The sequence below is a fragment of the Sesamum indicum genome, linkage group LG8 (genome assembly GCF_026168435.1).
Source record: "Sesamum indicum cultivar Baizhima isolate 11 linkage group LG8, ASM2616843v1, whole genome shotgun sequence".
NCBI lineage: Eukaryota > Viridiplantae > Streptophyta > Magnoliopsida > Lamiales > Pedaliaceae > Sesamum > Sesamum indicum.
In genome coordinates this window covers 25,234,062-25,257,334 of record NC_142664.1, presented here as the reverse complement: position 1 = coordinate 25,257,334, position 23,273 = coordinate 25,234,062, and positions in this window count along the sequence as shown.

Genomic DNA, 23,273 nt, shown 5'->3' with positions numbered 1-23,273 from the left:
CAACACAGGCCGCGCAGGCGCGCGGGGACAGGCCGGCGCAGGCAGCACAGGCCGCGCAGGCGCGCGCGCGCAGGCCGGCACAGACCGCGCAGGCGCGCGCGCGCAGGCCGGCACAGGCCGCGCAGGCGCGCGCGCGCATGTCGGCACAGGCCGCGCAGGCGCGCGCGGGCAGGCCGGCGCAGGCCGGTACAGTCCGCGCAGGCGCGCGCGCGCAGGCCGGCACAGGCCTCGCAGGCGCGCGCGGGCAGGCCGGCCCACGCCGCGCAGGCCGCGCAGGCATGCCGGCACAGGCCGCGCAGGCGCGCGCGGGCGGGCCGGCACACGCCGCGCAGGCCGCGCAGGCATGCCGGCACAGGCCGCGCAGGCGCGCGCGGGCAGGCCGGCACACGCCGCGCAGGCCGCGCAGGCATGCCGGAACAGGCCGCGCAGGCGCGCGCGGGCAGGCCGGCGCAGGCCGCACAGGCCGCGCAGGCGGGCGCGCGCAGGCCGGCACAGGCCGCGCAGGCGCGCGCGGGCAGGCCGCGCAGGCGCCCGCGCGCCCGGCAGTGCCCGCGCAGGCGCGCGTGCGCAGCCTGGCACAGTCCGCGCAGGCGCGCGCGCGCCCGCCCGAGTGCCCGCGCGGCCCCGCCCGGCAGTGCCCGCGCAGGCGCGCGAGGCCCCGCCCGGCAGTGCCCGCGCAGGCGCGCCCGGCCCCGCCCGGCTGTGCCCGCGCAGGCGCGCCCGGCCCCGCCCGGCAGTGCCCGCGCAGGCGCGCCCGCGCCCGCCCGGCAGTGCCCGCGCAGGCGCGCGCGCGCCCGCCCGGCAGTGCCCGCGCCGGCGCGCGCGGCCCCGCCCGGCAGTGCCCGCGCAGGCGCGCGGGCGCCCGCCCGGCAGTGCCCGCGCTGGCGCGCGCGCGCCCGCCCGGCAGTGCCCGCGCTGGCGCGCGCGGGCCCGCCCGGCAGTGCCCGCGCAGGCGCGCCCGGCCCCGCCCGGCAGTGCCCGCGCAGGCGCGCGCGCGCCCGCCCGGCAGTGCCCGCGCAGGCGCGCCCGGCCCCGCCCGGTAGTGCCCGCGCAGGCGCGCGCACGCCCGCCCGGCAGTGCCCGCCTGCGCGCGCGCGCCGGCAGCGTCCGCGCAAGCGTTTTTTTTTTTTTAATAATTAAAATAATTAAATAAAAATTTTCATAACTCAAAAATAAATTATTTCAACAAAAATGAATTAATCATGTGATTTTGAGGTGACGCGAAAATTTTCATGCAGTGGACGCCCGAGACCCGGCGTCCGCGCAAGCGTTTTTTTTTTTTTTTTTAATAATTAAAATAATTAAATAAAAATTTTCATAACTCAAAAGTAAATTATTTCAACAAAAATGAATTAATCATGTGATTTTGAGGTGACGCGACGCCCGAGGCGCGCGCGCGCGCACGTCGGCACGGGCTGCCTGCGCGCGCACGTCGGCAGTGCCCGCACAGGCGCGCGCGCGGCCGTCCGCACTGTCCGTACAGGCGCGCGCGCGCACGTCGGCAGTGGCTGCCTGCGCGCGCACGTCGGCAGTGGCTGCCTGCGCGCGCACGTCGGCAGTGTCCGCGCGAACGTGAACTCTCCAGTTTTTTTCTCAATTATTTTTCAAACATTTGGGACGCACAATATAACTGAATATAATAAAATAAATATTTCGCGATACAAATACGATGCGTAAAAAATTAAAATATTATTCTATTGTGTCTTCATATTTTTCCCATTTTTTTCCTTTTATTTATTATTTTTTTAATAATTAAAATAATTAAATAAAAATTTTCACACCTCAAAAATTAATTATTTCAACAAAAATGAATTAATCATGTCATTTTGAGGTGACGTGCAAATTTTCATGCAGTGGTCGGCCAAGGCGCGCGCGCGCGCGCGTCGGCACGGGCTGCCTGCTCGCGCGCGCAGGCCGGCATGGTCCGCGCAGGCCAACACAGGCCGCGCAGGCGCGCGCGCGCATGCCGGCACAGGCCGCGCAGGCGCGCGCGCGCATGCCGGCACAGGCCGCGCAGGCGCGCGCGCGCATGCCGGCACAGGCCGCGCAGGCGCGCGGGGACAGGCCGGCGCAGGCCGCACAGGCCGCGCAGGTGCGCGCGCGCAGGCCGCACAGGCCGCGCAGGTGCGCGCGCGCAGGCCGGCACAGACCGCGCAGGCGCGCGCGCGCATGTCGGCACAGGCCGCGCAGGCGCGCGCGGGCAGGCCGGCGCAGGCCGCGCAGGCGCGCGCGCGCAAGCCGGTACAGTCCGCGCAGGCGCGCGCGCGAAGGCCGGCACAGGCCGCGCAGGCGCGCGCGGGCAGGCCGGCACACGCCGCGCAGGCCGCGCAGGCATGCCGGCACAGGCCGCGCAGGCGCGCGCGGGCGGGCCGGCACACGCCGCGCAGGCCGCGCAGGCATGCCGGCACAGGTCGCGCAGGCATGCCGGCACACGCCGCGCAGGCCGCGCAGGCATGCCGGCACAGGCCGCGCAGGCATGCCGGCACACGCCGCGCAGGCGCGCGCGGGCAGTCCGGCACACGCCGCGCAGGCCGCGCAGGCGCGCGCGGGCAGGCCGCGCAGGCGCCCGCGCGCCCGGCAGTGCCCGCGCAGGCGCGCGCGCGCAGGCCGGCACAGTCCGCGCAGGCGCGCGCGCGCCCGCCCGAGTGCCCGCGCGGCCCCGCCCGGCAGTTCCCGCGCAGGCGCGCGCGGCCCCGCCCGGCAGTGCCCGCGCAGGCGCGCCCGGCACCGCCCGGCTGTGCCCGCGCTGGCGCGCCCGGCCCCGCCCGGCAGTGCCCGCGCAGGCGCGCCCGCCCGGCAGTGCCCGCGCAGGCGCGCCCGGCCCCGCCCGGCAGTGCCCGCGCAGGCGCGCGCGCGCCCGCCCGGCAGTGCCCGCGCAGGCGCGCGCGGCCCCGCCCGGCAGTGCCCGCGCAGGCGCGCGCGGCCCCGCCCGGCAGTGCCCGCGCAGGCGCGCGCGCGCCCGCCCGGCAGTGCCCGCCTGCGCGCGCGCGCCGGCAGCGTCCGCGCAAGCGTTTTTTTTTTTTTTTTTTTTTTTAATAATTAAAATAATTAAATAAAAATTTTCATAACTCAAAAATAAATTATTTCAACAAAAATGAATTAATCATGTGATTTTGAGGTGACGCGAAAATTTTCATGCAGTGGACGCCCGAGGCCCGGCGTCCGCGCAAGCGTTTTTTTTTTTTTTTTAATAATTAAAATAATTAAATAAAAATTTTCATAACTCAAAAATAAATTATTTCAACAAAAATGAATTAATAATGTGATTTTGAGGTGACGCGACGCCCGAGGCGCGCGCGCGCGCACGTCGGCACGGGCTGCCTGCGCGCGCGCGCGCACGTCGGCAGTGCCCGCACAGGCGCGCGCGCGGCCGTCGGCACTGTCCGTACAGGCGCGCGCGCGCACGTCGGCAGTGGCTGCCTGCGCGCGGCCGTCGGCAGTGGCTGCTGCGCGCGGCCGTCGGCAGTGGCTGCCTGCGCGCGCACGTCGGCAGTGTCCGCGCGAACGTGAACTCTCCAGTTTTTTTCTCAATTATTTTTCAAACATTTGGGACGCACAATATAACTGAATATAATAAAATAAATATTTCGCGATACAAATACGATGCGTAAAAAATTAAAATATTATTCTAATGTGTCTTCATATTTTTCCCATTTTTTTCCTTTTATTTATTATTTTTTTAATAATTAAAATAATTAAATAAAAATTTTCACACCTCAAAAATTAATTATTTCAACAAAAATGAATTAATCATGTCATTTTGAGGTGACGTGCAAATTTTCATGCAGTGGTCGGCCAAGGCGCGCGCGCGCGCGCGTCGGCACGGGCTGCCTGCGCGCGTGCGCAGGCCGGCACGGTCCGCGCAGGCCAACACAGGCCGCGCAGGCGCGCGGGGACAGGCCGGCGCAGGCAGCACAGGCCGCGCAGGCGCGCGCGCGCAGGCCGGCACAGACCGCGCAGGCGCGCGCGCGCAGGCCGGCACAGGCCGCGCAGGCGCGCGCGCGCATGTCGGCACAGGCCGCGCAGGCGCGCGCGGGCAGGCCGGCGCAGGCCGGTACAGTCCGCGCAGGCGCGCGCGCGCAGGCCGGCACAGGCCTCGCAGGCGCGCGCGGGCAGGCCGGCCCACGCCGCGCAGGCCGCGCAGGCATGCCGGCACAGGCCGCGCAGGCGCGCGCGGGCGGGCCGGCACACGCCGCGCAGGCCGCGCAGGCATGCCGGCACAGGCCGCGCAGGCGCGCGCGGGCAGGCCGGCACACGCCGCGCAGGCCGCGCAGGCATGCCGGAACAGGCCGCGCAGGCGCGCGCGGGCAGGCCGGCGCAGGCCGCACAGGCCGCGCAGGCGGGCGCGCGCAGGCCGGCACAGGCCGCGCAGGCGCGCGCGGGCAGGCCGCGCAGGCGCCCGCGCGCCCGGCAGTGCCCGCGCAGGCGCGCGTGCGCAGCCTGGCACAGTCCGCGCAGGCGCGCGCGCGCCCGCCCGGCAGTGCCCGCGCAGGCGCGCGAGGCCCCGCCCGGCAGTGCCCGCGCAGGCGCGCCCGGCCCCGCCCGGCTGTGCCCGCGCAGGCGCGCCCGGCCCCGCCCGGCAGTGCCCGCGCAGGCGCGCCCGCGCCCGCCCGGCAGTGCCCGCGCAGGCGCGCGCGCGCCCGCCCGGCAGTGCCCGCGCCGGCGCGCGCGGCCCCGCCCGGCAGTGCCCGCGCAGGCGCGCGGGCGCCCGCCCGGCAGTGCCCGCGCTGGCGCGCGCGCGCCCGCCCGGCAGTGCCCGCGCTGGCGCGCGCGGGCCCGCCCGGCAGTGCCCGCGCAGGCGCGCCCGGCCCCGCCCGGCAGTGCCCGCGCAGGCGCGCGCGCGCCCGCCCGGCAGTGCCCGCGCAGGCGCGCCCGGCCCCGCCCGGTAGTGCCCGCGCAGGCGCGCGCACGCCCGCCCGGCAGTGCCCGCCTGCGCGCGCGCGCCGGCAGCGTCCGCGCAAGCGTTTTTTTTTTTTAATAATTAAAATAATTAAATAAAAATTTTCATAACTCAAAAATAAATTATTTCAACAAAAATGAATTAATCATGTGATTTTGAGGTGACGCGAAAATTTTCATGCAGTGGACGCCCGAGACCCGGCGTCCGCGCAAGCGTTTTTTTTTTTTTTTTTAATAATTAAAATAATTAAATAAAAATTTTCATAACTCAAAAGTAAATTATTTCAACAAAAATGAATTAATCATGTGATTTTGAGGTGACGCGACGCCCGAGGCGCGCGCGCGCGCACGTCGGCACGGGCTGCCTGCGCGCGCACGTCGGCAGTGCCCGCACAGGCGCGCGCGCGGCCGTCCGCACTGTCCGTACAGGCGCGCGCGCGCACGTCGGCAGTGGCTGCCTGCGCGCGCACGTCGGCAGTGGCTGCCTGCGCGCGCACGTCGGCAGTGTCCGCGCGAACGTGAACTCTCCAGTTTTTTTCTCAATTATTTTTCAAACATTTGGGACGCACAATATAACTGAATATAATAAAATAAATATTTCGCGATACAAATACGATGCGTAAAAAATTAAAATATTATTCTATTGTGTCTTCATATTTTTCCCATTTTTTTCCTTTTATTTATTATTTTTTTAATAATTAAAATAATTAAATAAAAATTTTCACACCTCAAAAATTAATTATTTCAACAAAAATGAATTAATCATGTCATTTTGAGGTGACGTGCAAATTTTCATGCAGTGGTCGGCCAAGGCGCGCGCGCGCGCGCGTCGGCACGGGCTGCCTGCTCGCGCGCGCAGGCCGGCATGGTCCGCGCAGGCCAACACAGGCCGCGCAGGCGCGCGCGCGCATGCCGGCACAGGCCGCGCAGGCGCGCGCGCGCATGCCGGCACAGGCCGCGCAGGCGCGCGCGCGCATGCCGGCACAGGCCGCGCAGGCGCGCGGGGACAGGCCGGCGCAGGCCGCACAGGCCGCGCAGGTGCGCGCGCGCAGGCCGCACAGGCCGCGCAGGTGCGCGCGCGCAGGCCGGCACAGACCGCGCAGGCGCGCGCGCGCATGTCGGCACAGGCCGCGCAGGCGCGCGCGGGCAGGCCGGCGCAGGCCGCGCAGGCGCGCGCGCGCAAGCCGGTACAGTCCGCGCAGGCGCGCGCGCGAAGGCCGGCACAGGCCGCGCAGGCGCGCGCGGGCAGGCCGGCACACGCCGCGCAGGCCGCGCAGGCATGCCGGCACAGGCCGCGCAGGCGCGCGCGGGCGGGCCGGCACACGCCGCGCAGGCCGCGCAGGCATGCCGGCACAGGTCGCGCAGGCATGCCGGCACACGCCGCGCAGGCCGCGCAGGCATGCCGGCACAGGCCGCGCAGGCATGCCGGCACACGCCGCGCAGGCGCGCGCGGGCAGTCCGGCACACGCCGCGCAGGCCGCGCAGGCATGCCGGAACAGGCCGCGCAGGCGCGCGCGGGCAGGCCGCGCAGGCGCCCGCGCGCCCGGCAGTGCCCGCGCAGGCGCGCGCGCGCAGGCCGGCACAGTCCGCGCAGGCGCGCGCGCGCCCGCCCGAGTGCCCGCGCGGCCCCGCCCGGCAGTTCCCGCGCAGGCGCGCGCGGCCCCGCCCGGCAGTGCCCGCGCAGGCGCGCCCGGCACCGCCCGGCTGTGCCCGCGCTGGCGCGCCCGGCCCCGCCCGGCAGTGCCCGCGCAGGCGCGCCCGCCCGGCAGTGCCCGCGCAGGCGCGCCCGGCAGTGCCCGCGCAGGCGCGCCCGGCCCCGCCCGGCAGTGCCCGCGCAGGCGCGCGCGCGCCCGCCCGGCAGTGCCCGCGCAGGCGCGCGCGGCCCCGCCCGGCAGTGCCCGCGCAGGCGCGCGCGGCCCCGCCCGGCAGTGCCCGCGCAGGCGCGCGCGCGCCCGCCCGGCAGTGCCCGCCTGCGCGCACGCGCCGGCAGCGTCCGCGCAAGCGTTTTTTTTTTTTTTTTTTTTTTTTTAATAATTAAAATAATTAAATAAAAATTTTCATAACTCAAAAATAAATTATTTCAACAAAAATGAATTAATCATGTGATTTTGAGGTGACGCGAAAATTTTCATGCAGTGGACGCCCGAGGCCCGGCGTCCGCGCAAGCGTTTTTTTTTTTTTTTTTTAATAATTAAAATAATTAAATAAAAATTTTCATAACTCAAAAGTAAATTATTTCAACAAAAATGAATTAATCATGTGATTTTGAGCTGACGCGACGCCCGAGGCGCGCGCGCGCGCACGTCGGCACGGGCTGCCTGCGCGCGCACGTCGGCAGTGCCCGCACAGGCGCGCGCGCGGCCGTCCGCACTGTCCGTACAGGCGCGAGCGCGCACGTCGGCAGTGGCTGCCTGCGCGCGGCCGTCGGCAGTGGCTGCTGCGCGGCCCCGCCCGGCAGTGCCCGCCTGCGCGCGCGCGCCCGCCCGGCAGTGCCCGCCTGCGCGCGCGCGCCCGCCCGGCAGTGCCCGCCTGCGCGCGCGCGCCGGCAGCGTCCGCACTAGCGTTTTTTTTTTTTTTTTTTTTTTAATAATTAAAATAATTAAATAAAAATTTTCATAATCAAAAATAAATTATTTCAAAAAAAATGAATTAATCATGTGATTTTGAGGTGACGCGAAAATTTTCATGCAGTGGACGCCCGAGGCCTGGCGTCCGCGCAAGCGTTTTTTTTTTTTTTTTTTAATAATTAAAATAATTAAATAAAAATTTTCATAACTCAAAAATAAATTATTTCAACAAAAATGAATTAATCATGTGATTTTGAGGTGACGCGACGCCCGAGGCGCGCGCGCGCGCACGTCGGCACGGGCTGCCTGCGCGCGCGCGCGCACGTCGGCAGTGCCCGAACAGCCGCGCGCGCGGCCGTCGGCACTGTCCGTACAGGCGCGCGCGCGCACGTCGGCAGTGGCTGCTGCGCGCGGCCGTCGGCAGTGGCTGCTGCGCGCGCACGTCGGCAGTGGCTGCCTGCGCGCGCACGTCGGCAGTGTCCGCGCGAACGTGAACTCTCCAGTTTTTTTCTCAATTATTTTTCAAACATTTGGGACGCACAATATTACTGAATATAATAAAATAAATATTTCGCGATACAAATACGATGCGTAAAAAATTAAAATATTATTCTATTGTGTCTTCATATTTTTCCCATTTTTTTCCTTTTATTTATTATTTTTTTAATAATTAAAATAATTAAATAAAAATTTTCACACCTCAAAAATTAATTATTTCAACAAAAATGAATTAATCATGTCATTTTGAGGTGACGTGCAAATTTTCATGCAGTGGTCGGCCAAGGCGCGCGCGCGCGCGCGCGTCGGCACGGGCTGCCTGCGCGCGCGCGCAGGCCGGCACGGTCCGCGCAGGCCAACACAGGCCGCGCAGGTGCGCGCGCGCATGCCGGCACAGGCCGCGCAGGCGCGCGGGGACAGGCCGGCGCAGGCCGCGCAGGCCGGTCCAGTCCGCGCAGGCGCGCGCGCGCAGGCCGGCACAGGCCGCGCAGGCCGCGCAGGCATGCCGGCACAGGCCGCGCAGGCATGCCGGCACAGGCCGCGCAGGCGCGCGCGGGCAGGCCGGCACACGCCGCGCAGGCCGCGCAGGCATGCCGGAACAGGCCGCGCAGGCGCGCGCGGGCAGGCCGGCGCAGGCCGGCACAGGCCGCGCAGGCGCCCGCGCGCCCGGCAGTGCCCGCGCAGGCGCGCGCGCGCAGGCCGGCACAGTCCGCGCAGGCGCGCGCGCGCCCGCCCGAGTGCCCGCGCGGCCCCGCCCGGCAGTGCCCGCGCAGGCGCGCGCGGCCCCGCCCGGCAGTGCCCGCGCAGCCGCGCCCGGCCCCGCCCGGCTGTGCCCGCGCAGGCGCGCCCGGCCCCGCCCGGCAGTGCCCGCGCAGGCGCGCCCGCGCCCGCCCGGCAGTGCCCGCGCCGGCGCGCGCGGCCCCGCCCGGCAGTGCCCGCGCAGGCGCGCGCGCGCCCGCCCGGCAGTGCCCGCGCAGGCGCGCGCGGCCCCGCCCGGCAGTGCCCGCGCTGGCGCGCGCGCGCCCGCCCGGCAGTGCCCGCGCAGGCGCGCGCGGGCCCGCCCGGCAGTGCCCGCGCAGGCGCGCGCGCGCCCGCCCGGCAGTGCCCGCGCAGGCGCGCGCGCGCCCGCCCGGCAGTGTCCGCGCAGGCGCGCCCGGCCCCGCCCGGCAATGCCCGCGCAGTCGCGCGCGCGCCCGCCCGACAGTGCCCGCGCAGGCGCGCGCGCGCCCGCCCAGCAGTGCCCGCCTGCGCGCGCGCGCCGGCAGCGTCCGCGCAAGCGTTTTTTTTTTTTTTTTAATAATTAAAATAATTAAATAAAAATTTTCATAACTCAAAAATAAATTATTTCAACAAAAATGAATTAATCATGTGATTTTGAGGTGACGTGAAAATTTTCATGCAGTGGACGCCCGAGGCCCGGCGTCCGCGCAAGCGTTTTTTTTTTTTTTTTTTAATAATTAAAATAATTAAATAAAAATTTTCATAACTCAAAAGTAAATTATTTCAACAAAAATGAATTAATCATGTGATTTTGAGGTGACGCGACGCCCGAGGCGCGCGCGCGCGCACGTCGGCACGGGCTGCCTGCGCGCGCACGTCGGCAGTGCCCGCACAGGCGCGCGCGCGGCCGTCCGCACTGTCCGTACAGGCGCGCGCGCGCACGTCGGCAGTGGCTGCCTGCGCGCGGCCGTCGGCAGTGGCTGCTGCGCGGCCCCGCCCGGCAGTGCCCGCCTGCGCGCGCGCGCCGGCAGCGTCCGCACAAGCGTTTTTTTTTTTTTTTTTTAATAATTAAAATAATTAAATAAAAATTTTCATAACTCAAAAATAAATTATTTAAAAAAAATGAATTAATCATGTGATTTTGAGGTGACGCGAAAATTTTCATGTAGTGGACGCCCGAGGCCCGGCGTCCGCGCAAGCGTTTTTTTTTTTTTTTTTTTTTTAATAATTAAAATAATTAAATAAAAATTTTCATAACTCAAAAATAAATTATTTCAACAAAAATGAATTAATCATGTGATTTTGAGGTGACGCGACGCCCGAGGCGCGCGCGCGCGCACGTCGGCACGGGCTGCCTGCGCGCGCGCGCGCACGTCGGCAGTGCCCGCACAGGCGCGCGCGCGGCCGTCGGCACTGTCCGTACAGGCGCGCGCGCGCACGTCGGCAGTGGCTGCCTGCGCGCGGCCGTCGGCAGTGGCTGCTGCGCGCGCACGTCGGCAGTGGCTGCATGCGCGCGCACGTCGGCAGTGTCCGCGCGAACGTGAACTCTCCAGTTTTTTTCTCAATTATTTTTCAAACATTTGGGACGCACAATATAACTGAATATAATAAAATAAATATTTCGCGATACAAATACGATGCGTAAAAAATTAAAATATTATTCTATTGTGTCTTCATATTTTTCCCATTTTTTTCCTTTTATTTATTATTTTTTTAATAATTAAAATAATTAAATAAAAATTTTCACACCTCAAAAATTAATTATTTCAACAAAAATGAATTAATCATGTCATTTTGAGGTGACGTGCAAATTTTCATGCAGTGGTCGGCCAAGGCGCGCGCGCGCGCGCGCAGGCCGGCACGGTCCGCGCAGGCCAACACAGGCCGCGCAGGTGCGCGCGCGCATGCCGGCACAGGCCGCGCAGGCGCGCGGGGACAGGCCGGCGCAGGCCGCGCAGGCCGGTCCAGTCCGCGCAGGCGCGCGCGCGCAGGCCGGCACAGGCCGCGCAGGCCGCGCAGGCATGCCGGCACAGGCCGCGCAGGCATGCCGGCACAGGCCGCGCAGGCGCGCGCGGGCAGGCCGGCACACGCCGCGCAGGCCGCGCAGGCATGCCGGAACAGGCCGCGCAGGCGCGCGCGGGCAGGCCGGCGCAGGCCGGCACAGGCCGCGCATGCGCCCGCGCGCCCGGCAGTGCCCGCGCAGGCGCGCGCGCGCAGGCCGGCACAGTCCGCGCAGGCGCGCGCGCGCCCGCCCGAGTGCCCGCGCGGCCCCGCCCGGCAGTGCCCGCGCAGGCGCGCGCGGCCCCGCCCGGCAGTGCCCGCGCAGGCGCGCCCGGCCCCGCCCGGCTGTGCCCGCGCAGGCGCGCCCGGCCCCGCCCGGCAGTGCCCGCGCAGGCGCGCCCGCGCCCGCCCGGCAGTGCCCGCGCAGGCGCGCGCGGCCCCGCCCGGCAGTGCCCGCGCAGGCGCGCGCGCGCCCGCCCGGCAGTGCCCGCGCAGGCGCGCGCGGCCCCGCCCGGCAGTGCCCGCGCTGGCGCGCGCGCCCCCGCCCGGCAGTGCCCGCGCAGGCGCGCCCGGCCCCGCCCGGCAATGCCCGCGCAGTCGCGCGCGCGCCCGCCCGACAGTGCCCGCGCAGGCGCGCGCGCGCCCGCCCAGCAGTGCCCGCCTGCGCGCGCGCGCCGGCAGCGTCCGCGCAAGCGTTTTTTTTTTTTTTTTAATAATTAAAATAATTAAATAAAAATTTTCATAACTCAAAAATAAATTATTTCAACAAAAATGAATTAATCATGTGATTTTGAGGTGACGTGAAAATTTTCATGCAGTGGACGCCCGAGGCCCGGCGTCCGCGCAAGCGTTTTTTTTTTTTTTTTTTTAATAATTAAAATAATTAAATAAAAATTTTCATAACTCAAAAGTAAATTATTTCAACAAAAATGAATTAATCATGTGATTTTGAGGTGACGCGACGCCCGAGGCGCGCGCGCGCGCACGTCGGCACGGGCTGCCTGCGCGCGCACGTCGGCAGTGCCCGCACAGGCGCGCGCGCGGCCGTCCGCACTGTCCGTACAGGCGCGCGCGCGCACGTCGGCAGTGGCTGCCTGCGCGCGGCCGTCGGCAGTGGCTGCTGCGCGGCCCCGCCCGGCAGTGCCCGCCTGCGCGCGCGCGCCGGCAGCGTCCGCACAAGCGTTTTTTTTTTTTTTTTTAATAATTAAAATAATTAAATAAAAATTTTCATAACTCAAAAATAAATTATTTAAAAAAAAATGAATTAATCATGTGATTTTGAGGTGACGCGAAAATTTTCATGTAGTGGACGCCCGAGGCCCGGCGTCCGCGCAAGCGTTTTTCTTTTTTTTTTTTTTTTAATAATTAAAATAATTAAATAAAAATTTTCATAACTCAAAAATAAATTATTTCAACAAAAATGAATTAATCATGTGATTTTGAGGTGATGCGACGCCCGAGGCGCGCGCGCGCGCACGTCGGCACGGGCTGCCTGCGCGCGCGCGCGCACGTCGGCAGTGCCCGCACAGGCGCGCGCGCGGCCGTCGGCACTGTCCGTACAGGCGCGCGCGCGCACGTCGGCAGTGGCTGCCTGCGCGCGGCCGTCGGCAGTGGCTGCTGCGCGCGGCCGTCGGCAGTGGCTGCTGCGCGCGCACGTCGGCAGTGGCTGCATGCGCGCGCACGTCGGCAGTGTCCGCGCGAACGTGAACTCTCCAGTTTTTTTCTCAATTATTTTTCAAACATTTGGGACGCACAATATAACTGAATATAATAAAATAAATATTTCGCGATACAAATACGATGCGTAAAAAATTAAAATATTATTCTATTGTGTCTTCATATTTTTCCCATTTTTTTCCTTTTATTTATTATTTTTTTAATAATTAAAATAATTAAATAAAAATTTTCACACCTCAAAAATTAATTATTTCAACAAAAATGAATTAATCATGTCATTTTGAGGTGACGTGCAAATTTTCATGCAGTGGTCGGCCAAGGCGCGCGCGCCGCGCGCGTCGGCACGGGCTGCCTGCGCGCGCGCGCAGGCCGGCACGGTCCGCGCAGGCCAACACAGGCCGCGCAGGCGCGCGCGCGCATGCCGGCACTGGCCGCGCAGGCGCGCGCGCGCATGCCGGCACTGGCCGCGCAGGCGCGCGGGGACAGGCCGGCGCAGGCCGCGCAGGCCGGTCCAGTCCGCGCAGGCGCGCGCGCGCAGGCCGGCACAGGCCGCGCAGGCCGCGCAGGCATGCCGGCACAGGCCGCGCAGGCGCGCGCGGGCAGGCCGGCACACGCCGCGCAGGCCGCGCAGGCATGCCGGAACAGGCCGCGCAGGCGCGCGCGGGCAGGCCGGCGCAGGCCGCACAGGCCGCGCAGGCGGGCGCGCGCAGGCAGGCACAGGCCGCGCAGGCGCCCGCGCGCCCGGCAGTGCCCGCGCAGGCGCGCGCGCGCAGGCCGGCACAGTCCGCGCAGGCGCGCGCGCGCCCGCCCGAGTGCCCGCGCGGCCCCGCCCGGCAGTGCCCGCTCAGGCGCGCGCGGCCCCGCCCGGCAGTGCCCGCGCCCGCGCCCGCCCGGCAGTGCCCGCGCAGGCGCGCGCGGCCCCGCGGGGCAGAGCCCGCGCTGGCGCGCGCGCGCCCGCCCGGCAGTGCCCCCGCAGGCGCGCGCGGGCCCGCCCGGCAGTGCCCGCGCAGGCGCGCGCGCGCCCGCCCGGCAGTGCCCGCGCAGGCGCGCCCGGCCCCGCCCGCGCAGGCGCGCGCGCGCCCGCCCGGCAGTGCCCGCCTGCGCGCGCGCGCCGGCAGCGTCCGCGCAAGCGTTTTTTTTTTTTTTTTTTTTTTTAAATAATTAAAATAATTAAATAAAAATTTTCATAACTCAAAAATAAATTATTTCAACAAAAATGAATTAATCATGTGATTTTGAGGTGACGCGAAAATTTTCATGCAGTGGACGCCCGAGGCCCGGCGTCCGCGCAAGCGTTTTTTTTTTTTTTTTTTAATAATTAAAATAATTAAATAAAAATTTTCATAACTCAAAAGTAAATTATTTCAACAAAAATGAATTAATCATGTGATTTTGAGGTGACGCGACGCCCGAGGCGCGCGCGCGCGCGCACGTCGGCACGGGCTGCCTGCGCGCGCACGTCGGCAGTGCCCGCACAGGCGCGCGCGCGGCTGTCCGCACTGTCCGTACAGGCGCGCGCGCGCACGTCGGCAGTGGATGCCTGCGCGCGGCCGTCGGCAGTGCCCGCCTGCGCGCGCGCGCCCGCCCGGCAGTGCCCGCCTGCGCGCGCGCGCCGGCAGCGTCCGCACAAGCGTTTTTTTTTTTTTTTTTTTAATAATTAAAATAATTAAATAAAAATTTTCATAACTCAAAAATAAATTATTTCAAAAAAAATGAATTAATCATGTGATTTTGAGGTGACACGAAAATTTTCATGCAGTGGACGCCCGAGGCCCGGCGTCCGCGCAAGCGTTTTTTTTTTTTTTTTTTTAATAATTAAAATAATTAAATAAAAATTTTCATAACTCAAAAGTAAATTATTTCAACAAAAATGAATTAATCATGTGATTTTGAGGTGACGCGACGCCCGAGGCGCGCGCGCGCGCACGTCGGCACGGGCTGCCTGCGCGCGCACGTCGGCAGTGCCCGCACAGGCGCGCGCGCACGTCGGCAGTGCCCGCACAGGCGCGCACGCGGCCGTCGGCAGTGGCTGCCTGCGCGCGGCCGTCGGCAGTGGCTGCTGCGCGGCCCCGCCCGGCAGTGCCCGCCTGCGCGCGCGCGCCCGCCCGGCAGTGCCCGCCTGCGCGCGCGCGCCGGCAGCGTCCGCACAAGCGTTTTTTTTTTTTTTTTTTAATAATTAAAATAATTAAATAAAAATTTTCATAACTCAAAAATAAATTATTTCCAAAAAAATGAATTAATCATGTGATTTTGAGGTGACGCGAAAATTTTCATGCAGTGGACGCCCGAGGCCTGGCGTCCGCGCAAGCGTTTTTTTTTTTTTTTTTTTTAATAATTAAAATAATTAAATAAAAATTTTCATAACTCAAAAATAAATTATTTCAACAAAAATGAATTAATCATGTGATTTTGAGGTGACGCGACGCCCGAGGCGCGCGCGCGCGCACGTCGGCACGGGCTGCCTGCGCGCGCGCGCGCACGTCGGCAGTGCCCGCACAGGCGCGCGCGCGGCCGTCGGCACTGTCCGTACAGGCGCGCGCGCGCACGTCGGCAGTGGCTGCCTGCGCGCGGCCGTCGGCAGTGGCTGCTGCGCGCGCACGTCGGCAGTGGCTGCCTGCGCGCGCACGTCGGCAGTGTCCGCGCGAACGTGAACTCTCCAGTTTTTTTCTCAATTATTTTTCAAACATTTGGGACGCACAATATAACTGAATATAATAAAATAAATATTTCGCGATACAAATACGATGCGTAAAAAATTAAAATATTATTCTATTGTGTCTTCATATTTTTCCCATTTTTTTCCTTTTATTTATTATTTTTTTAATAATTAAAATAATTAAATAAAAATTTTCACACCTCAAAAATTAATTATTTCAACAAAAATGAATTAATCATGTCATTTTGAGGTGACGTGCAAATTTTCATGCAGTGGTCGGCCAAGGCGCGCGCGCGCGCGCGTCGGCACGGGCTGCCTGCGCGCGCGCGCAGGCCGGCACGGTCCGCGCAGGCCAACACAGGCCGCGCAGGCGCGCGCGCGCATGCCGGCACAGGCCGCGCAGGCGCGCGGGGACAGGCCGGCGCAGGCCGCGCAGGCCGGTACAGTCCGCGCAGGCGCGCGCGCGCAGGCCGGCACAGGCCGCGCAGGCGCGCGCGGGCAGGCCGGCACACGCCGCGCAGGCCGCGCAGGCATGCCGGCACAGGCCGCGCAGGCGCGCGCGGGCGGGCCGGCACACGCCTCGCAGGCCGCGCAGGCATGCCGGCACAGGCCGCGCAAGCGCGCGCGGGCAGGCCGGCACACGCCGCGCAGGCCGCGCAGGCATGCCGGAACAGGCCGCGCAGGCGCGCGCGGGCAGGCCGGCGCAGGCCGCACAGGCCGCGCAGGCGGGCGCGCGCAGGCCGGCACAGGCCGCGCAGGCGCGCGCGGGCAGGCCGCGCAGGCGCCCGCGCGCCCGGCAGTGCCCGCGCAGGCGCGCGCGCGCAGGCCGGCACAGTCCGCGCAGGCGCGCGCGCGCCCGCCCGAGTGCCCGCGCGGCCCCGCCCGGCAGTGCCCGCGCAGGCGCGCCCGGCCCCGCCCGGCTGTGCGCGCGCAGGCGCGCCCGGCCCCGCCCGGCAGTGCCCGCGCAGGCGCGCCCGCGCCCGCCCGGCGGTGCCCGCGCGGCCCCGCCCGGCAGTGCCCGCGCGGCCCCGCCCGGCAATGCCCGCGCATGCGCGCGCGCGCCCGCCCGGCAGTGCCCGCGCAGGCGCGCGCGCGCCCGCCCGGCAGTGCCCGCGCAGGCGCGCGCGGCCCCGCCCGGCAGTGCCCGCGCTGGCGCGCGCGCGCCCGCCCGGCAGTGCCCGCGCCCGCGCAGGCGCGCCCGGCCCCGCCCGGCAGTGCCCGCGCAGGGGCGCGCGCGCCCGCCCGGCAGTGCCCGCGCAGGCGCGCCCGGCCCCGCCCGGCAGTGCCCGCGCAGGCGCGCGCCCGCCCGCCCGGCAGTGCCCGCCTGCGCGCGCGCGCGCCCGGCAGCGTCCGCGCAAGCGTTTTTTTTTTTTTTTTTTTTTTTTTTAATAATTAAAATACCTAAATAAAAATTTTCATAACTCAAAAATAAATTATTTCAACAAAAATGAATTAATCATGTGATTTTGAGGTGACGCGAAAATTTTCATGCAGTGGACGCCCGAGGCCCGGCGTCCGCGCAAGCGTTTTTTTTTTTTTTTTTAATAATTAAAATAATTAAATAAAAATTTTCATAACTCAAAAGTAAATTATTTCAACAAAAATGAATTAATCATGTGATTTTGAGGTGACGCGACGCCCGAGGCGCGCGCCGCGCGCACGTCGGCACGGGCTGCCTGCGCGCGCACGTCGGCTGTGCCCGCACAGGCGCGCGCGCGGCCGTCCGCACTGTCCGTACAGGCGCGCGCGCGCACGTCGGCAGTGGCTGCCTGCGCGCGGCCGTCGGCAGTGGCTGCTGCGCGGCCCCGCCCGGCAGTGCCCGCCTGCGTGCGCGCGCCCGCCCGGCAGTGCCCTCCTGCGCGCGCGCGCGCCGGCAGCGTCCGCACAAGCGTTTTTTTTTTTTTTTTAATAATTAAAATAATTAAATAAAAATTTTCATAACTCAAAAATAAATTATTTAAAAAAAATGAATTAATCATGTGATTTTGAGGTGACGCGAAAATTTTCATGTAGTGGACGCCCGAGGCCCGGCGTCCGCGCAAGCGTTTTTTTTTTTTTTTTTTTTTAATAATTAAAATAATTAAATAAAAATTTTCATAACTCAAAAATAAATTATTTCAACAAAAATGAATTAATCATGTGATTTTGAGGTGACGCGACGCCCGAGGCGCGCCCCGCGAGCACGTCGGCACGGGCTGCCTGCGCGCGCGCGCGCACGTCGGCAGTGCCCGCACAGGCGCGCGCGCGGCCGTCGGCACAGTCCGTACAGGCGCGCGCGCGCACGTCGGCAGTGGCTGCTGCGCGCGGCCGTCGGCAGTGGCTGCTGCGCGCGCACGTCTGCAGTGGCTGCCTGCGCGCGCACGTCGGCAGTGTCCGCGCGAACGTGAACTCTCCAGTTTTTTTCTCAATTATTTTTCAAACATTTGGGACGCACAATATTACTGAATATAATAAAATAAATATTTCGCGATACAAATACGATGCGTAAAAAATTAAAATATTATTCTATTGTGTCTTAATATTTTTCCCATTTTTTTCCTTTTATTTATTATTTTTTTAATAATTAAAATAATTAAATAAAAATTTTCACACCTCAAAAATTAATTATTTCAACAAAAATGAATTAATCATGTCATTTTGAGGTGACGTGCAAATTTTCATGCAGTGGTCGGCCAAGGCGCGCGCCGCGCGCGCGTCGGCACGGGCTGCCTGCGCGCGCGCGCAGGCCGGCACGGTCCGCGCAGGCCAACACAGGCCGCGCAGGTGCGCGCGCGCATGCCGGCACAGGCCGCGCAGGCGCGCGGGGACAGGCCGGCGCAGGCCGCGCAGGCCGGTCCAGTCCGCGCAGGCGCGCGCGCGCAGGCCGGCACAGGCCGCGCAGGCCGCGCAGGCATGCCGGCACAGGCCGCGCAGGCGCGCGCGGGCAGGCCGGCACACGCCGCGCAGGCCGCGCAGGCATGCCGGAACAGGCCGCGCAGGCGCGCGCGGGCAGGCCGCGCAGGCGCCCGCGCGCCCGGCAGTGCCCGCGCAGGCGCGCGCGCGCAGGCCGGCACAGTCCGCGCAGGCGCGCGCGCGCCCGCCCGAGTGCCCGCGCGGCCCCGCCCGGCAGTGCCCGCGCAGGCGCGCCCGGCCCCGCCCGGCTGTGCCCGCGCAGGCGCGCCCGGCCCCGCCCGGCAGTGCCCGCGCAGGCGCGCCCGCGCCCGCCCGGCAGTGCCCGCGCAGGCGCGCGCGGCCCCGCCCGGCAGTGCCCGCGCAGGCGCGCGCGCGCCCGCCCGGCAGTGCCCGCGCAGGCGCGCGCGGCCCCGCCCGGCAGTGCCCGCGCAGGCGCGCCCGGCCCCGCCCGGCAATGCCCGCGCAGGCGCGCGCGCGCCCGCCCGACAGTGCCCGCGCAGGCGCGCGCGCGCCCGCCCAGCAGTGCCCGCCTGCGCGCTGCGCGCGCCGGCAGCGTCCGCGCAAGCGTTTTTTTTTTTTTTTTAATAATTAAAATAATTAAATAAAAATTTTCATAACTCAAAAATAAATTATTTCAACAAAAATGAATTAATCATGTGATTTTGAGGTGACGCGAAAATTTTCATGCAGTGGGACGCCCGAGGCCCGGCGTCCGCGCAAGCGTTTTTTTTTTTTTTTTTAATAATTAAAATAATTAAATAAAAATTTTCATAACTCAAAAGTAAATTATTTCAACAAAAATGAATTAATCATGTGATTTTGAGGTGACGCGACGCCCGAGGCGCGCGCAGCGCGCACGTCGGCACGGGCTGCCTGCGCGCGCACGTCGGCAGTGCCCGCACAGGCGCGCGCGCGGCCGTCCGCACTGTCCGTACAGGCGCGCGCGCGCACGTCGGCAGTGGCTGCCTGCGCGCGGCCGTCGGCAGTGGCTGCTGCGCGGCCCCGCCCGGCAGTGCCCGCCTGCGCGCGCGCGCCCGCCCGGCAGTGCCCTCCTGCGCGCGCGCGCCGGCAGCGTCCGCACAAGCGTTTTTTTTTTTTTTTTAATAATTAAAATAATTAAATAAAAATTTTCATAACTCAAAAATAAATTATTTAAAAAAAATGAATTAATCATGTGATTTTGAGGTGACGCGAAAATTTTCATGTAGTGGACGCCCGAGGCCCGGCGTCCGCGCAAGCGTTTTTTTTTTTTTTTTTTTTTAATAATTAAAATAATTAAATAAAAATTTTCATAACTCAAAAATAAATTATTTCAACAAAAATGAATTAATCATGTGATTTTGAGGTGACGCGACGCCCGAGGCGCGCCCGCGAGCACGTCGGCACGGGGTGCCTGCGCGCGCGCGCGCACGTCGGCAGTGCCCGCACAGGCGCGCGCGCGGCCGTCGGCACTGTCCGTACAGGCGCGCGCGCGCACGTCGGCAGTGGCTGCTGCGCGCGGCCGTCGGCAGTGGCTGCTGCGCGCGCACGTCGGCAGTGGCTGCTGCGCGCGCACGTCGGCAGTGGCTGCATGCGCGCGCACGTCGGCAGTGTCCGCGCGAACGTGAACTCTCCAGTTTTTTTCTCAATTATTTTTCAAACATTTGGGACGCACAATATAACTGAATATAATAAAATAAATATTTCGCGATACAAATACGATGCGTAAAAAATTAAAATATTATTCTATTGTGTCTTCATATTTTTCCCATTTTTTTCCTTTTATTTATTATTTTTTTAATAATTAAAATAATTAAATAAAAATTTTCACACCTCAAAAATTAATTATTTCAACAAAAATGAATTAATCATGTCATTTTGAGGTGACGTGCAAATTTTCATGCAGTGGTCGGCCAAGGCGCGCGCGCGCGCGCGTCGGCACGGGCTGCCTGCGCGCGCGCGCAGGCCGGCACGGTCCGCGCAGTCCAACACAGGCCGCGCAGGCGCGCGCGCGCATGCCGGCACTGGCCGCGCAGGCGCGCGGGGACAGGCCGGCGCAGGCCGCGCAGGCCGGTCCAGTCCGCGCAGGCGCGCGCGCGCAGGCCGGCACAGGCCGCGCAGGCCGCGCAGGCATGCCGGCACAGGCCGCGCAGGCGCGCGCGGGCAGGCCGGCACACGCCGCGCAGGCCGCGCAGGCATGCCGGAACAGGCCGCGCAGGCGCGCGCGGGCAGGCCGGCGCAGGCCGCACAGGCCGCGCAGGCGGGCGCGCGCAGGCCGGCACAGGCCGCGCAGGCGCCCGCGCGCCCGGCAGTGCCCGCGCAGGCGCGCGCGCGCAGGCCGGCACAGTCCGCGCAGGCGCGCGCGCGCCCGCCCGAGTGCCCGCGCGGCCCCGCCCGGCAGTGCCCGCTCAGGCGCGCGCGGCCCCGCCCGGCAGTGCCCGCGCAGGCGCGCCCGGCCCCGCCCGGCAGTGCCCGCGCAGGCGCGCCCGCGCCCGCGCCCGCCCAGCAGTGCCCGCGCAGGCGCGCGCGGCCCCGCCCGGCAGTGCCCGCGCAGGCGCGCGCGGCCCCGCCCGGCAGTGCCCGCGCAGGCGCGCGCGGCCCCGCCCGGCAGTGCCCGCGCTGGCGCGCGCGCGCCCGCCCGGCAGTGCCCCCGCAGGCGCGCGCGGGCCCGCCCGGCAGTGCCCGCGCAGGCGCGCGCGCGCCCGCCCGGCAGTGCCCGCGCAGGCGCGCGCGGCCCCGCCCGGCAGTGCCCGCGCAGGCGCGCGCGCGCCCGCCCGGCAGTGCCCGCCTGCGCGCGCGCGCCGGCAGCGTCCGCGCAAGCGTTTTTTTTTTTTTTTTTTTTTTTTTTAAATAATTAATATAATTAAATAAAAATTTTCATAACTCAAAAATAAATTATTTCAACAAAAATGAATTAATCATGTGATTTTGAGGTGACGCGAAAATTTTCATGCAGTGGACGCCCGAGGCCCGGCGTCCGCGCAAGCGTTTTTTTTTTTTTTTTTAATAATTAAAATAATTAAATAAAAATTTTCATAACTCAAAAGTAAATTATTTCAACAAAAATGAATTAATCATGTGATTTTGAGGTGACGCGACGCCCGAGGCGCGCGCGCGCGCGCACGTCGGCAGTGCCCGCACAGGCGCGCGCGCGGCTGTCCGCACTGTCCGTACAGGCGCGCGCGCGCACGTCGGCAGTGGATGCCTGCGCGCGGCCGTCGGCAGTGGCTGCTGCGCGGCCCCGCCCGGCAGTGCCCGCCTGCGCGCGCGCGCCCGCCCGGCAGTGCCCGCCTGCGCGCGCGCGCCCGCCCGGCAGTGCCCGCCTGCGCGCGCGCGCCGGCAGCGTCCGCACAAGCGTTTTTTTTTTTTTTTTTTAATAATTAAAATAATTAAATAAAAATTTTCATAACTCAAAAATAAATTATTTCAAAAAAAATGAATTAATCATGTGATTTTGAGGTGACACGAAAATTTTCATGCAGTGGACGCCCGAGGCCCGGCGTCCGCGCAAGCGTTTTTTTTTTTTTTTTTTTAATAATTAAAATAATTAAATAAAAATTTTCATAACTCAAAAGTAAATTATTTCAACAAAAATGAATTAATCATGTGATTTTGAGGTGACGCGACGCCCGAGGCGCGCGCGCGCGCAAGTCGGCACGGGCTGCCTGCGCGCGCACGTCGGCAGTGCCCGCACAGGCGCGCGCGCACGTCGGCAGTGCCCGCACAGGCGCGCACGCGGCCGTCGGCAGTGGCTGCTGCGCGGCCCCGCCCGGCAGTGCCCGCCTGCGCGCGCGCGCCCGCCCGGCAGTGCCCGCCTGCGCGCGCGCGCCGGCAGCGTCCGCACAAGCGTTTTTTTTTTTTTTTTTTTTTTTAATAATTAAAATAATTAAATAAAAATTTTCATAACTCAAAAATAAATTATTTCAAAAAAAATGAATTAATCATGTGATTTTGAGGTGACGCGAAAATTTTCATGCAGTGGACGCCCCAGGCCCGGCGTCCGCGCAAGCGTTTTTTTTTTTTTTTTTTTTTTAATAATTAAAATAATTAAATAAAAATTTTCATAACTCAAAAATAAATTATTTCAACAAAAATGAATTAATCATGTGATTTTGAGGTGACGCGACGCCCGAGGCGCGCGCGCGCGCACGTCGGCACGGGCTGCCTGCGCGCGCGCGCGCGCACGTCGGCAGTGCCCGCACAGGCGCGCGCGCGGCCGTCGGCACTGTCCGTACAGGCGCGCGCGCGCACGTCGGCAGTGGCTGCCTGCGCGCGGCCGTCGGCAGTGGCTGCTGCGCGCGGCCGTCGGCAGTGGCTGCCTGCGCGCGCACGTCGGCAGTGTCCGCGCGAACGTGAACTTTCCAGTTTTTTTCTCAATTATTTTTCAAACATTTGGGACGCACAATATAACTGAATATAATAAAATAAATATTTCGCGATACAAATACGATGCGTAAAAAATTAAAATATTATTCTAATGTGTCTTCATATTTTTCCCATTTTTTTCCTTTTATTTATTATTTTTTTAATAATTAAAATAATTAAATAAAAATTTTCACACCTCAAAAATTAATTATTTCAACAAAAATGAATTAATCATGTCATTTTGAGGTGACGTGCAAATTTTCATGCAGTGGTCGGCCAAGGCGCGCGCAGCGCGCGCGCGTCGGCACGGGCTGCCTGCGCGCGCGCGCAGGCCGGCACGGTCCGCGCAGGCCAACACAGGCCGCGCAGGCGCGCGGGGACAGGCCGGCGCAGGCCGCACAGGCCGCGCAGGCGCGCGCGCGCAGGCCGGCACAGACCGCGCAGGCGCGCGCGCGCAGGCCGGCACAGGCCGCGCAGGCGCGCGCGGGCAGGCCGGCACACGCCGCGCAGGCCGCGCAGGCATGCCGGCACAGGCCGCGCAGGCGCGCGCGGGCAGGCCGGCACACGCCGCGCAGGCCGCGCAGGCATGCCGGAACAGGCCGCGCAGGCGCGCGCGGGCAGGCCGGCGCAGGCCGCACAGGCCGCGCAGGCGGGCGCGCGCAGGCCGGCACAGGCCGCGCAGGCGCGCGCGGGCAGGCCGCGCAGGCGCCCGCGCGCCCGGCAGTGCCCGCGCAGGCGCGCGCGCGCAGGCTGGCACAGTCCGCGCAGGCGCGCGCGCGCCCGCCCGAGTGCCCGCGCGGCCCCGCCCGGCAGTGCCCGCGCAGGCGCGCGCGGCCCCGCCCGGCAGTGCCCGCGCAGGCGCGCCCGGCCCCGCCCGGCTGTGCCCGCGCAGGCGCGCCCGGCCCCGCCCGGCAGTGCCCGCGCAGGCGCGCCCGCGCCCGCCCGGCAGTGCCCGCCTGCGCGCGCGCGCCGGCAGCGTCCGCACAAGCGTTTTTTTTTTTTTTTTTTTAATAATTAAA